We start from the raw sequence: 12,734 nt of genomic DNA, 5'->3' as shown, positions 1-12,734 counted from the left end.
CTTAACCAAACTAAATCCTAAATCTTGAAGAAGGAACCCAAGATTGCTAAAACATGGGCACTCACCCTGCCCTCCACTTGCCATGTAATACTTTCACGAGCACTTGTGACTCAGCAACATGAACGTTGACTTTCAGAAATTAATAGTGAACATGAACTCTTCAGAAAGGAAAAAATAGTTCCAGAAATTAATTGCACGCACAATATGTTCGAGAATAACACGCAAAAATCTGAAAAAAGAAGCTATAATAGGAAACAAAACTTGTTTTAGTCACAGTGTAAGCAAAGAGCAGTCTGCAAGTGAAATTTTCATTTATCAGAGTGCAACAAATAAAAAAAGATGTGTCACAAAGAAGATAAATCCACAACTCACTTGATCAGCAGTTGAACACAAAATACTCATGCCAAGATGATTTAAATTAGACACAAATCTCACACAATCAGAATCAAATGTCATATTCAGAATTTCTGTACCGATTCTTGACCTTCCTCAGAAGGATCTTGTCACATGGGAATTAAAACCAAACTCATTGTTCAATCAATAAAAAGAAATTTGAAGTTTGACAAAGAACATGAAGAACACAAAGAACAATCAGAAGGAGAAGGAGCAATCAGAAGGAGAGAGGGTGGGACTATATCCCTGCGCCCACTTCACTCGGAACATCAAATGTGGTTAGAAGGAACGGAAGGCAGAAGCAGCTAGCACCTCCATCGCCACCCCGAAACCATCCAAGCAGTTTGATTTCAGCGATTTCCAACAATTTCTGCAACAACAAGCATCCTAGAATTACATTATGTAGCTGCTACCCTACCAGGCCAAGGAAACAAGGAACAGGAGCCAACCTATAGGCAAGATGAAAATTTTGAAGAAGAAATCACTGATGGGGGAGATGGCTGGACTGCCTTGCCATTATTCCGCCGCCGCAGCCACCAGATGATGAGCACACACAGCTTCGGGATAAATCGATCGATCGACCGAAAAGAGAGAGCACAGGGCAGGCCTCGTTTACCATTCACGAGTGGTGGCCTGGTCGGCCCGATTAAGGAGAGAGCGCCTAGGTCAACCTGCAGAGTAGCGGCCTGATTACGGGGTGAAAACATTGAGACGGGAGTGGTGGGATGGACCAAGAGATCTAGACCGTTCTTAAGTGTAATCGGACGGTTAAGGACGTGAAATCGGTGTAGGAGCTCATAGGTAGCTCTGTTTTACTATTTTGTAATAGAAGCTGACAGTCGACTCTAGCCATGTGAGTTCTCTGGGATCCCCGCCTTGAGTCAAAAATTGGCATCCAGTTTGGACCTTCCTAGGTATGAATTTCCCGCGAAACCAAAAACAAGTAGAAAATAGGAGTTGACACCGGGTACTAAGTTAATAGGTTAGTCCATAAAAATAAATGAATAATATAAAATAGTAGTAAAAGTATATATAGATGATAATATAGCAACATGAAACAATGAAAATTATATATACGTTTGAGAAGTATGAAAGACGCAACATCGATCATTGACATATGGTTGAACGTTGATGCCTATATGATCATGAAAACAACTATGGATGCAGTGATGGTACTTGGCACCAATGTTCTTCAACCTAAAGGGCATGGAGATACATTATAATAAAAGAGGTCTTGATCTGATCAAACTCTTTCATCTTGATCTAGTGACTAGCTAAATAGGCATACAGAAAGTGGAGACACTCATAACCGACCGTGGATTCCATAACCTGGTCGATGCGCCGCAGAGTGAAATGATCCTTGGGGGATGCTTTTATATAGGCTCATGCAGTCAATAGACATGCACTAGAGTCGTTCTTCTTCCTGGCCAGGACTGGGTTTGCCAGTCAGTCAGTCTGGAAGAATTGTATTATGAAGTTGGTGGCCAATAAATGGTGATCTCTTCCTCAGTGGCTCTATGGCGGTCATCTCCAAAGGGATGCCAGGTCTGTTTGACTGGCTTGGCGTCAGAAATAATGTTGAGTTCGTTCTCGGCGACCTCCTTTGGAACACTAGGTATGCCAGAAGGGGTCCACGCAGAGATGTCCTGGTTCTCACAGAGGAAGTCGCGAGTACACTTCCCTATTTAGGATCCATGTCGTCCCAATCTGCATTGTCTTGGATGCATCTTCAGGCTGGACCTGGATCTTCATCGTGTCCTCATTAGACTTAACATCGATGGTGAAGATTTCTTCTTGCTCGGGGGAGCCTCGTCGGGGTCAACAGCCTGCTTGAGAACATCAAGCTTTGTAGAAGCGATCTAAGATTCGGCTACAACAACATTGGCAACCTCGCACTTGAGAGAGCGCTCGAAGTCACCCAACATAGTGATGACACCCTTCGGGGCCGACATTTTAAGCTTGAGATGGTCGGACCATGAATTTGGCAATAGATGGGTTAACAAGGCCAGTACATGCATTTTCAAAGAAGAATAAAACTGATTTGAGAAATTTGGAAAAGAATCATGACCTTGGATGCCTTTTAGTCAACTTTCTTTTTGTTTATATATAATGAGATTTTTTTTTGAGGTGATGATGAGAAATTTATAGTAGTACCATCAGTACTCCTATACATGCATTTTTTCAGTACAATTTTTTGGTAGGCTTTGTGCGTGCACACGCGGCGTGGATGGAGGCCGATCGTAAACGGACGGCCACGGAGCAGATGGAGCCCGCCCCACCCCTCTTCCCACCGCGTGCCCCCCGCCCCGCCCCGCCCCCTCTTCTTCCAATTCCACCGCACTCAGCTGCGCACACACACAAACCCTAAACCCTAACCCCCCCCACCCCGTCGAGCCACCGCAGGGGCCGACGCCGCGCCGCCTGGGGACGCCGCGCTAGATCCGGGCCGAGTAGCCCTCGATCCGCGCCCAGGACGCCGCCAGCCGACCGCCCAGGACGCCCGAGCCGTCAGCCGCCCGCAGCCGAGCACGGACGCCGCCGCCTCGGCCACCACCCAAGCCGGCGGGATCGACTTGCAGCGCCTCCCCGAGCAGAATCCCCGACGACTTTGGTAGCTGGGCCCGCCGTCACCGCGGCGAACAGGGGAAGAGGAAGGGAGGCGAGGCGAGAGTCGGCGGCGCTAGGTTTCCGTTGGCGTCACAGTCTCACACTTGACCCCATCAAGTCTAGATCTCGTCGCCTTCGCCGCGTCCGCGCCCACGACGGCGTCGAGACAGGTCAGTCTCTGCCCCTCCCTCTCCATTTCTCTCCAGCGAACCTTGTCTCAATCACCGACTCCTCTCTCTGCAGTAGGCTCCGAGAACTTGTGTCCACGTCAGATCCGCCCGATCCGGACCAACAATGGCGGCAGCAGTCGTCGGGGGGATGGTCGCCTCGGGCATCATCAAGGTGGTCATCAAGGAGATTGGCTCCGCCGCCATGGGCAAGTTCAAGAGGCACAAGAGCCTCACCAAGGACCTAGGGAGGATGAAGATGACGTTGGAGTCGCTCGAGGCCGCGCTAAGTGATGCCGAGAGACGGTCTATCACGGATAGAGCGGCACTTCTGTGGGTGAACCGCCTAAAGGACGCTATGTATGAAATCTCAGACATGCTGAATGAGTACGAATCCGATGAGACAAATATGGTATGCAAAGATTCTGCCCATCTGATCTTCTTCAATCTGAATTTGAATGTTGTACTTCTTCTTTTCTAGGATATGAATTGTTGGATCGGAATATGTTTAGACTTCGGTAGCAATATAACAGTTTATTTTGTTGAGAATGATGAACCGATCACTGTACCGTAGAAAACAATAGGACTGCAATCAGTTAATTTAGTATACATCATAACTTCTGTTTGTTATAAGTTACTACCGTAAGATGGATCATTTTTGTTGTTGAGATTCTAGAGATGATATCAAAGGACACCCATCAAATAAGCAAGCAATCAGGCACCCCATCCTAACAGATCAATAGCATGAAGTCACCTTTGAATACCAAACTTGCATATCTTAAGGCATGGAAGGTGCATCCATCCAGCAGAGTGTTCTCTCACTTTAAATAGCAATGTCATACCTGCTTGACAAATACAACATATGAATGTAAATTTTATAGGAAACTACGTAGGAAAATAAAATCAAGTACTCCCTCCAATCCAAATTAATTGTTGTTGTTTAGTACAACTTTGTACTAAACCAGCGACAGTTAATTTTGACTGGAGGTAGTAGTATAATCTGGTATAGAAAATGACACCCTTTAGAATATGTAGATGGAACAGCAAATGAAATGTATGTTTTCACGACCAATTTAAAAAAAAAATCAGCACACTAAATCAAGTATACAAGTTGCATTTCGAAGTCTTTTGCACAAACTTCATTCTACAAGAAGATTCAAGAAAAGATGACAGCATCACGTCATAAAAATTGCCGCTGTGTGTATTTTCTTTTCATGTCTTCCATGGTGCTAATCAAGTCATGCCTCTTGCAGGTCAGAACTATTGGGAAGAGGATCAGTATGCCAAGAAAGATAAAAAAGATGCAAGAGTGTCTACAGAAGATAACAGACGATCGTAAAAATTACAGTCTTCCACCGGAAACCTGCACCAATGAGATGAAACTTCCTGATATCCGGGAAAATGCAGGCAATGTGATTGAGGCAGAAATTTTTGGGAGGACAAAGGAAAAGTCGGATTTCTTAGCTCATTTATTTGAGTGCTGCACTGATGCAACCACCTACGGTCCCATATGGGGCTTTGGTGGTATTGGAAAAAGCACATTTGCAAAATTGCTTCACAATGATTCCTGTTTCAAAGGATACTCCAGGGTATGGGTATATGTTTCCCAGATGTTTGACTTAAAAAAGATTGGCAACACTATTATATCACAGCTATCAGGAAAACAAGACAAGCAACTAGATGATTTGCATAGTATTAGCATTCGCCTTCAGAAGCTTCTTGTGGAGAGAAGGAATATTTTGATCGTTTTAGATGATCTGTGGGAGAACCATCCTTCCCAACTAGCAGATTTAAAGGCCATGCCGAAGCAGGGGGAAGGGTGCAAGGTGATTGTGGTAGTTACCACACGCGATGAAGGAATAGCAAACGAAATCGGTACTGCCCAGCCATATAACTTGCCTCAGTTGTCAGATGATATGTGTTGGGAAATAATAAGGCAAAAAAGTAAATTTGATACAAGAAATGACCAAGAACGGCTGGAGCCGATTGGAAGAGAAATCGCAAAGAAGTGCAAAGGCGTAGCTTTAGGTGCTCAAGCACTTGGACATATGCTGAAATCCAAGGCTTTCAGAGAATGGAATTGGGTCAGCAACAATGATATTTGGAGTCTATCTACATCTGTAGATACATTGCCCAGAAATGAAGTACTAGGATCATTGCTTTTAAGCTACAACATCATGCCACCACACTTGAAGTTGTGCTTTGCATATTGTGGAATCTTTCCAAAGGGCCGCAAGATGATTAAAGCTGATCTTATTCATCTATGGATTGCTCTTGAGTTTGTCGAACCATCAGATACATTCTCCAGTTGGCAGCTTGGTGAGAGTTATGTCGTGCAGCTTCTGAAGATGTCATTTCTTCAACATTCAAAGGTGAGGCTATTAATCCATGCTGCACATAATCTGACCTCATTATAATATGCTGCAAATTGTGTGACTAAAGTGTACATCTTAGGTAAGTGTGACTAATGGCATATTTATCTAGTTGAGAAAAGCAGGGGGTATTTCCTTTTCTATTGTATTGTTTAGGAGTTCCCACTTCTCCTCAAGTTTTATCCAAGTTGTAGCAGAAGAGGGTTGAAACTCTTGTCTAGTCAAGGGAGGGTTTCCTTTTATTTGTGTGGTCATTCAGTTGTGTTTTGAATTTGATCAGGGTGCCCTTTTAGTACGTGGGGGTGATGGGACGATTTTTTCCGTTTTGAGTCAGGTCAAGGCCTCATGACATCGGGTATTAAGTTTGAAAACAAAATGTGAGAAATATGGTGGGATCAAAGGAGTTGTATTAGAGCAGGTTACCCATGATATTAGATCTTAACCACTAAATTCATGATCTAATTAATTTTGATGATGTGTATTAGTATAGTGGTTCGTACAGAGGCTTAAATTAGTATAGAAAAAAAATGATCATGGTATGTTAGTGTAAATATAAATAATTTTGATGGAATCACCCCATGAAATGAAACATGTTCTTCATCCATGTAAAGTTAAACAAAGACAGGGATCATACAAACACGCTTTTCGTAGCCACGGGGAATTAAACAAGGTGATAATCCAGCAGCACCTTCTTATAACTATCCTTATAGGCTTTGAACACATGGCTCTGGTCCGAATTCCACAACTACAATCACAACATGGAGCTTTAAATAATGTAAGAGATGTGGGAGAACCAGTATCGCAACATCAACACGTCCGAATCTGGTGGTAGAATGCTCCCAAAATTAACATATCATTCATTAGTCCAATTCATGCAAAAATATATGTAATAATTGTGTTCCAGTTCTTATTTGCATTTAGTTTTATAAAATAAATGTAATAATTTGGTGTTCCAGTTCTAATTTTACTTCTTATTTGCATGTAGTTTTATAAAATACATGTAATAATTTGGTGTTCCAGTCCTTATTTTACATCTTATTTGTAGTTTTATATAATCTGATAGACATTAGAATAAATATTTGTTGATGAAAAAGGCAGTTTAGAAAACAAAGAATAGATATAGAAAAAAAGTCGGTACAAAGTAAGCAATACATGAGACAGAACCAAGGTAACCTCTAAATGCAGTAGTCTTTTAGAAAATAGACTAACCTCTGAATTTCAAACCAAGGTAAACATCTGCTTAATAGTAATCCACTATATTTACTCCTTTCAATTGCCAATATTGCAAAACCTATCCTTGCGTCAGTAGTAGAATTTGAACCGATTCTTATACTACTGCATATTGTTTTCATGCAGGCTGACACCCAAACAGCATTCAGGATGGTGGCCACACTCTGTTCGTTATGCATGACCTTGTGCATGACCTCGCAAGGTCTGTAATGGCTGATGAATTTAATTTGGCGGGCCCTAACTGCCGCTATGCATGGCTTACGGATTGTACAAAGACACTGAAGTCATGCATGACTTCTCCTGAAAAGCTCCGGGCAGTTCATATTGTGGACTACAAAGATGAGACAGAGTTCCTTCAAGATGCTTTTGCAGCAGCTAAAAATCTCTGTATCTTGGATTTAAGATGTTACTGTTTGAAGGAGATACCTACTTCTGTTGGTCAATTGAAGCATTTGAGGTATTTTAGTGCTCCGCAAATTTATCCTTGTCCAAGTCTCAGCTGTATCAGTATGCTCCAAGGATTGAACTATCTCAACCTTCATGACTATACAATAGCAGTGCTGCCTGAATCAATTTGTGAAATGAAAAGCCTGATGCATCTTGACTTATTGGTCTTCTAAAAGAACTCCCAAACTCTTTTGGGAAGCTCAAGGCGTTGATATACTTGAATCTGGCATGGTGTCATCGTCTTAACGGAATACCTGAATCATTGACTGAGCTTACCAAACTCCAGCACTTGAATCTATCTTCCTGCCAAAATCTTAGAGGGCTGCAAGATATCATTGGCAGTCTCACTCAACTAAGATATCTTAATCTAGCAAGGTGCATTTACTATATCTTTGATAGCCCATCACCAAATGAAGTTGAGGGTTTTATTGACCGTATCTGCAATCTTCCTCGCATGGAGGAGCTGAACCTATCTTTCAATAACTTTGGTATTGTTAGTATACCAGAAAGTGTTGCGTTCCTGAGGAAGCTTGTCCTTGAGGGGTGCTCCCGAATTACGAGTCTTCTAGAGTGCGTGGCTAAGCTTGATGATCAAACTCTCTTTGGCATGTTGCCCAAACTTGCTGTATTTGCTGTAATGGAAGGTATGAAGTTTAGCAACAATCTTGGCTTGCTTGAGCACGTGAATCCTGATCAGCTGGACATAAGTGACCTTCAAAATGTGTGGCCCTGAGAACAGGCAGCGAGTATAAAGCTAAGTGAAAAACGAAACATGCGAGAATTGAGACTAAGGTGGAGTGATCCAAAGGTTTTCGTGCCTCTCGATGACGACGAGATTCTGGCGGAGCTAGTGCCACCAAGCACTCTGCATCTGTTTGCTATTCATGGTTATGCTAGTGACATCTTTCCAGATTGGCTGATGAGCATTGGTAGTTATCTGCCCAACGTGGTCCGACTGCAGCTGGTTGGTTTGCACTTCTGCGAGAGCCTTCCACCCATCAACCAATTACCAAACCTCCGAGAGCTTACGTTGAAAGACATGTACAGCCTTGAAGAATGGGACACGTCACCTTTCTTTAGTGGCGAGGCTGCAGTGAATGAGCTAATCTCTTGTATGCTCGAGCAAGTGAATATCCATGGATGCCCCAAGTTGAGGATTGCACCACATCTTCCTAGAGCTGCTTCTTGGAGCATAATTGAAAGTGATAATGTGCTCACATCATGGCCAGAGAGCGTGTCACAGAATGGTGCTTCCTCATCCTCGTCTGCAGCAGGACCTATAAATCTGGCAGTTGAAGACATTGAGGTGCCTCTGCATCAGTGGAGATTGCTGCACCATGTACCTGACCAGAGTCATTTGCACATCACACGTTGTAGTGATTTGACAAGCTCAGCAGAGATCACCAGGGCTCTCCAGTCCTTCAAATCTCACCATAGATGCTTATTTTTAATGACTTATTACAATTCAGAAATAAATAGAAGAAAAAATAGTTGTAATTAACTTAACTAAAAAATGAGCATAGATGCTTATTTTTAATGACTTATTACAACTCAGAAATAAAAAGAAAAAAATAAATATAGCAGAAAAGAAAATAAAAACTATATAAAAAACTACTCAGAAATGAGCATAGATGCGCTTATAGAGAAAATTCAACCTAAATTCATAATAAATTTCTACTAACTTCAGAGAAATTCAATATGAATTTAGGTTAAATTTTCTGTATAAGGGCATCTATTTTCATTTTGAGAGGAGCTCAACAAGGCAGAGAGGGAGGGGCTTATAAACCGGTCTGATTCCCCTTCGGTTGGCGAGGTGGGACTAAACTCTGACTGCAACGAGGACCAAACCTTTACACCCGGTTGGTGGCACGAACCTGGACTAAAGGGCAGCCTTTGGTCCCGGTTCATGCCACCAACCGGGACCAATGGTGGTGGGCCAGGAGCGAGGACCATTGGTCCCGGTTCGTCCCACCAACCGGGACCAAAAGGTCCAGACGAACCGGGACCAATGGCCCACGTGGCCCGGCCGGCCCCTTGGGCTCACGAACCGGGTCCAATGCCCCCATTGGTCCCGGTTCTGCGTTGAACCGGGACTAATGGGCTGGACCGGCCTGGACCATTGGCCCCTTTTCTACTAGTGTAAATAGGTGTTTCTAGAGCTTTTTTGGTTTTTAGAGCTAAATATTGTTATATTGATTCATCAAAAGCCATAAAAGCCTCCAAAACACCCATTTGGGAGCTTTTATAACTTTTTTGGCGAAGTAAAAAAGCTGCAAAAGCAAAAACCCAAACAAACAAGGCCTTAAACTTACCTTTGCATGATGTGTTTGGTCCTTCTCTTAGGAAATGCTTAAGAGGTTGTTAGTAAGTTTATTCCAACTAGTGAGGCTAACGTCTGTTTGGACTTTGGAGGCTTCTGGATTGTACTCCATCAAGTCCTGGCTGGGACAAAATTTGGAAAATCATTGTTCCTCATGGATATTTGGTGTTTGTTTGGTTAGTGGTTCACAATATAATTTTAACTAGAGATAACTTGAACAAAATACGTTTTTTATGACCTGTCTTGTCTTTTTTGTTGTGAAGCTGAGTCTGTTCATCATCTTCTATGTGGTTACGTTGTTGCAAAAACTGTATGGAAGGATGTTGCCGAAGTCGATGTGTTTAGGTTTCTATATCCTGATGATATAAATGTACTACCTGCTTTGTGGAGATAACAAAAAAAATTGGTATAGGCTGGTCTTGCTACCATCTCGAGCTTATGGACTATGCGGAATGACCTTTGTTTTCAGGAGCTGTCTAGAGAGATACCTAGATTATTTCGAGGAAGGCAAGCATGCTTCTTCATCGATGGATGGTCTTGTGCTCAGAAAAAAAAACATATGAGGCTGATGAAGGAGTGCCTGCTACTTCTAGATCTAAGAAGAGGATAGCTCCCGAGGATTGCTTGGTGAGGGAGAATAAGATGGGAAAACAGGTGACACCAAGGTTTCTATCTGAAGGCGCATTCCAGCTGAAGAATGTCTAGATATATATCCATTTAAGCGACAAATAATATGGATTTGAGGGAGTAGTTAGCTCTGGGTTTTGCTTAGAGCATCTCTAACAGATCCCTTATAAGCTCAACGAACTGCCTTTTCCGGCCGTAGGACGGACAAAAAAAGGCCCGAGCTGATCCCCAAAAAATGGCTCGGCCTGTAAAAACTTTAGGCTAGGCCTGTAAACTGCCCTCGCATCCGCTATATATGCGTCGGCACTCGGGCAATTTAGGGTATCCGTCTGCCTTTTCCTCTATCCCTCTCACTACACCACAACACTGATGTTAGGACAGGATAAACTGCCAGGACAGTAGTTCTCCCGACAGATAGAACCTCCAAGAGAACAGTTGCCGAGGATTACTTGTCCCAGCAGTTTTTCTGCCCTGGCCCATGTATTTGCCGACGTCTATTTTCTCCTGGCAGATTGGTCGGGGCAAGTGAAACTACAATTACCTAGCCCATTTCTTCCACTCGGACGAGAAATCGAGCCCGCTCCGGCAGCATTTTGCGGCAAGGTAATCCACCAGATCTTGGCGGCTATGGCATCCGCGGGTGCGGGGCATGGTGGCGGCAGGGGGTTCGGCGACCGCGGTGAGTTCAGGTGCCACGGGGGGTTTGCCGCCCGCAAGCACTGCAACGACGACGAGGCCGACGGCTCCGGCCTTCTCCCTCCCGTGTCAGATAGGTAAAGGGACATGGCACACATGGGCAGCGCAAAATCCCGCAGCACCGGAGCGGGGGCTTGGATGAACTTCCGTCGCCTCAGCGACCTCTTCGATCTGGTCCTCCAATGCCATAGGACGGCCGAGCGCCCATGGTTTGCGGCGAAGAAAACTGCCGCAGCCAGAGATGCAACTGCGACTGCGCGTGCCGGCGCTTCTGGAGGAGTGCCAGCTTGCGGCGACCCTCTCCGGTACCCTTCATGGCAGCGAGCCACCGCCAGCCCAGAACGGCTCCGGCGACGAGGGCTCCGATGGCGACTCCGGCTCCGACACGTAGAAGCAAGTACCCCCGCGTAGTATCTAGTTTAATTACCGTTTGAACTATGTTAAATTAAGTTTGTATGAACTATGTTAAACTCCGGTGATGTGTTATGGCGCAAACTACTCGTTTCAAAATCATGTTGAATTCCTGTGATGTATGCGTGATCTGTTCTGTGCCCGCATCTGTTGTCCTGTAAGTTTCGTTTACGTGAGCCCGTAAATGAATTTGCGGGCCGGTCAGTTGTGGGATATGATAGAGTTGCTCTTAGACCTCTTATTGCTCTCATTTGGTTGTTGCACCTTTAAATTCTCTGGCTCAACTACTTTGGCTTCTCCCGAACTCTGTGAACAGCCCTTGTGTATTTTGCTCGCCTCGTTCTAATAAAATGGGACGGAGAAAGACCTTTTCGCCCCAAAAATATATATGTTTAATTGTATTCCCTGCTCACAACATGCTCAATCGATGCCTCCTTGAAGTCAGAGTGCTGGACCATCTCCGAGTGCCGCCGTGTACTACTCTTTCCGGTTCCGGTATCTTTGATGTATTGCTCTTATCTTTCGTGTATTGTTAGCAATGAAGTTTTTTCTTGCATGATAATACATATCTCATTTATATCATAACAGTCTTGCTAAGTCTCAATCGATGCTATATTCGTAGGATTTTACATTGAGAACCATGCAAAAATAATAATCAGTTTTTTTTCTTTTCCTATCTTATATGTTATGTCACTTGATTGAGATTTGGTTAAATGTCAATCGACTAAGACTTAACCACACCTTTATCATAAATATCATGATATAAGTCACGTAAACATCAACCTGACAAATCTAGAAAGACAACATAATGGTAGCCTTTGCACAAAGGAACATCACAAAAAAAAGATAATTACAATCAAGACCGAAGAGTCCTCTGAGCTTGACACTAACCCTCGTCACCTGCCTCTGTCACGACCACAACAATAGCCACCAAAGGAAGAAATGGTGAATCATCTCCTCACTCGTGCTTAAAGCGGTTCCATCATTGATATGCAGCTTTGTGGACCTCTAAGGTAGCTCACGAAAGGTGAAACCAATACCGCTAAACAAATCAGACTAGGACAACACCACGGACACGTCATCGAACTCTAGATCTGACACCTCTCACAAGTCAGGCAGAGGAGAAAACACTACCTGCCATCTATGAACCATGAACACATCACATGATCCATCATCTTGCATATATATTTTTTTTAAAGGAGGATGACCCAACCATTTTATTAAGGACGTCGATAAGTGCCACACATGTGGGCGTTAGGGAGTCCGCCCACACATTTTGTATGGTGTATAAGAGGAACAACCCACACACCTACGAGTGGGCAAAATAAGTAATGCCCACACATCTTTTTTTTCCTCCCGATCCCTCTCACACGCGTGCGTGTGGGCGAAGTTGATAACACCCACACGCCCGTATGTCAGGCCTCGTACCTCCTGGTCCCGCATGCCACGCGTGACGGTCACTGC

General features: G+C 43.9%; 1 pseudogene; it reads left to right on the top strand.

The window, feature by feature from the left end:
* The first annotated feature begins 3,294 nt into the window (after nt 1–3,294).
* Nucleotides 3,295–11,250, top strand: LOC123084204 (disease resistance protein RGA2-like; annotated as a pseudogene).
* The last annotated feature ends 1,484 nt before the right edge of the window (nt 11,251–12,734 follow it).

This window comes from Triticum aestivum, chromosome 4A (genome assembly GCF_018294505.1).
Source record: "Triticum aestivum cultivar Chinese Spring chromosome 4A, IWGSC CS RefSeq v2.1, whole genome shotgun sequence".
Taxonomy (NCBI): domain Eukaryota; kingdom Viridiplantae; phylum Streptophyta; class Magnoliopsida; order Poales; family Poaceae; genus Triticum; species Triticum aestivum.
Note: the sequence above shows the minus strand (reverse complement) of the source record. Positions and strands in the feature narration are given on the sequence as shown.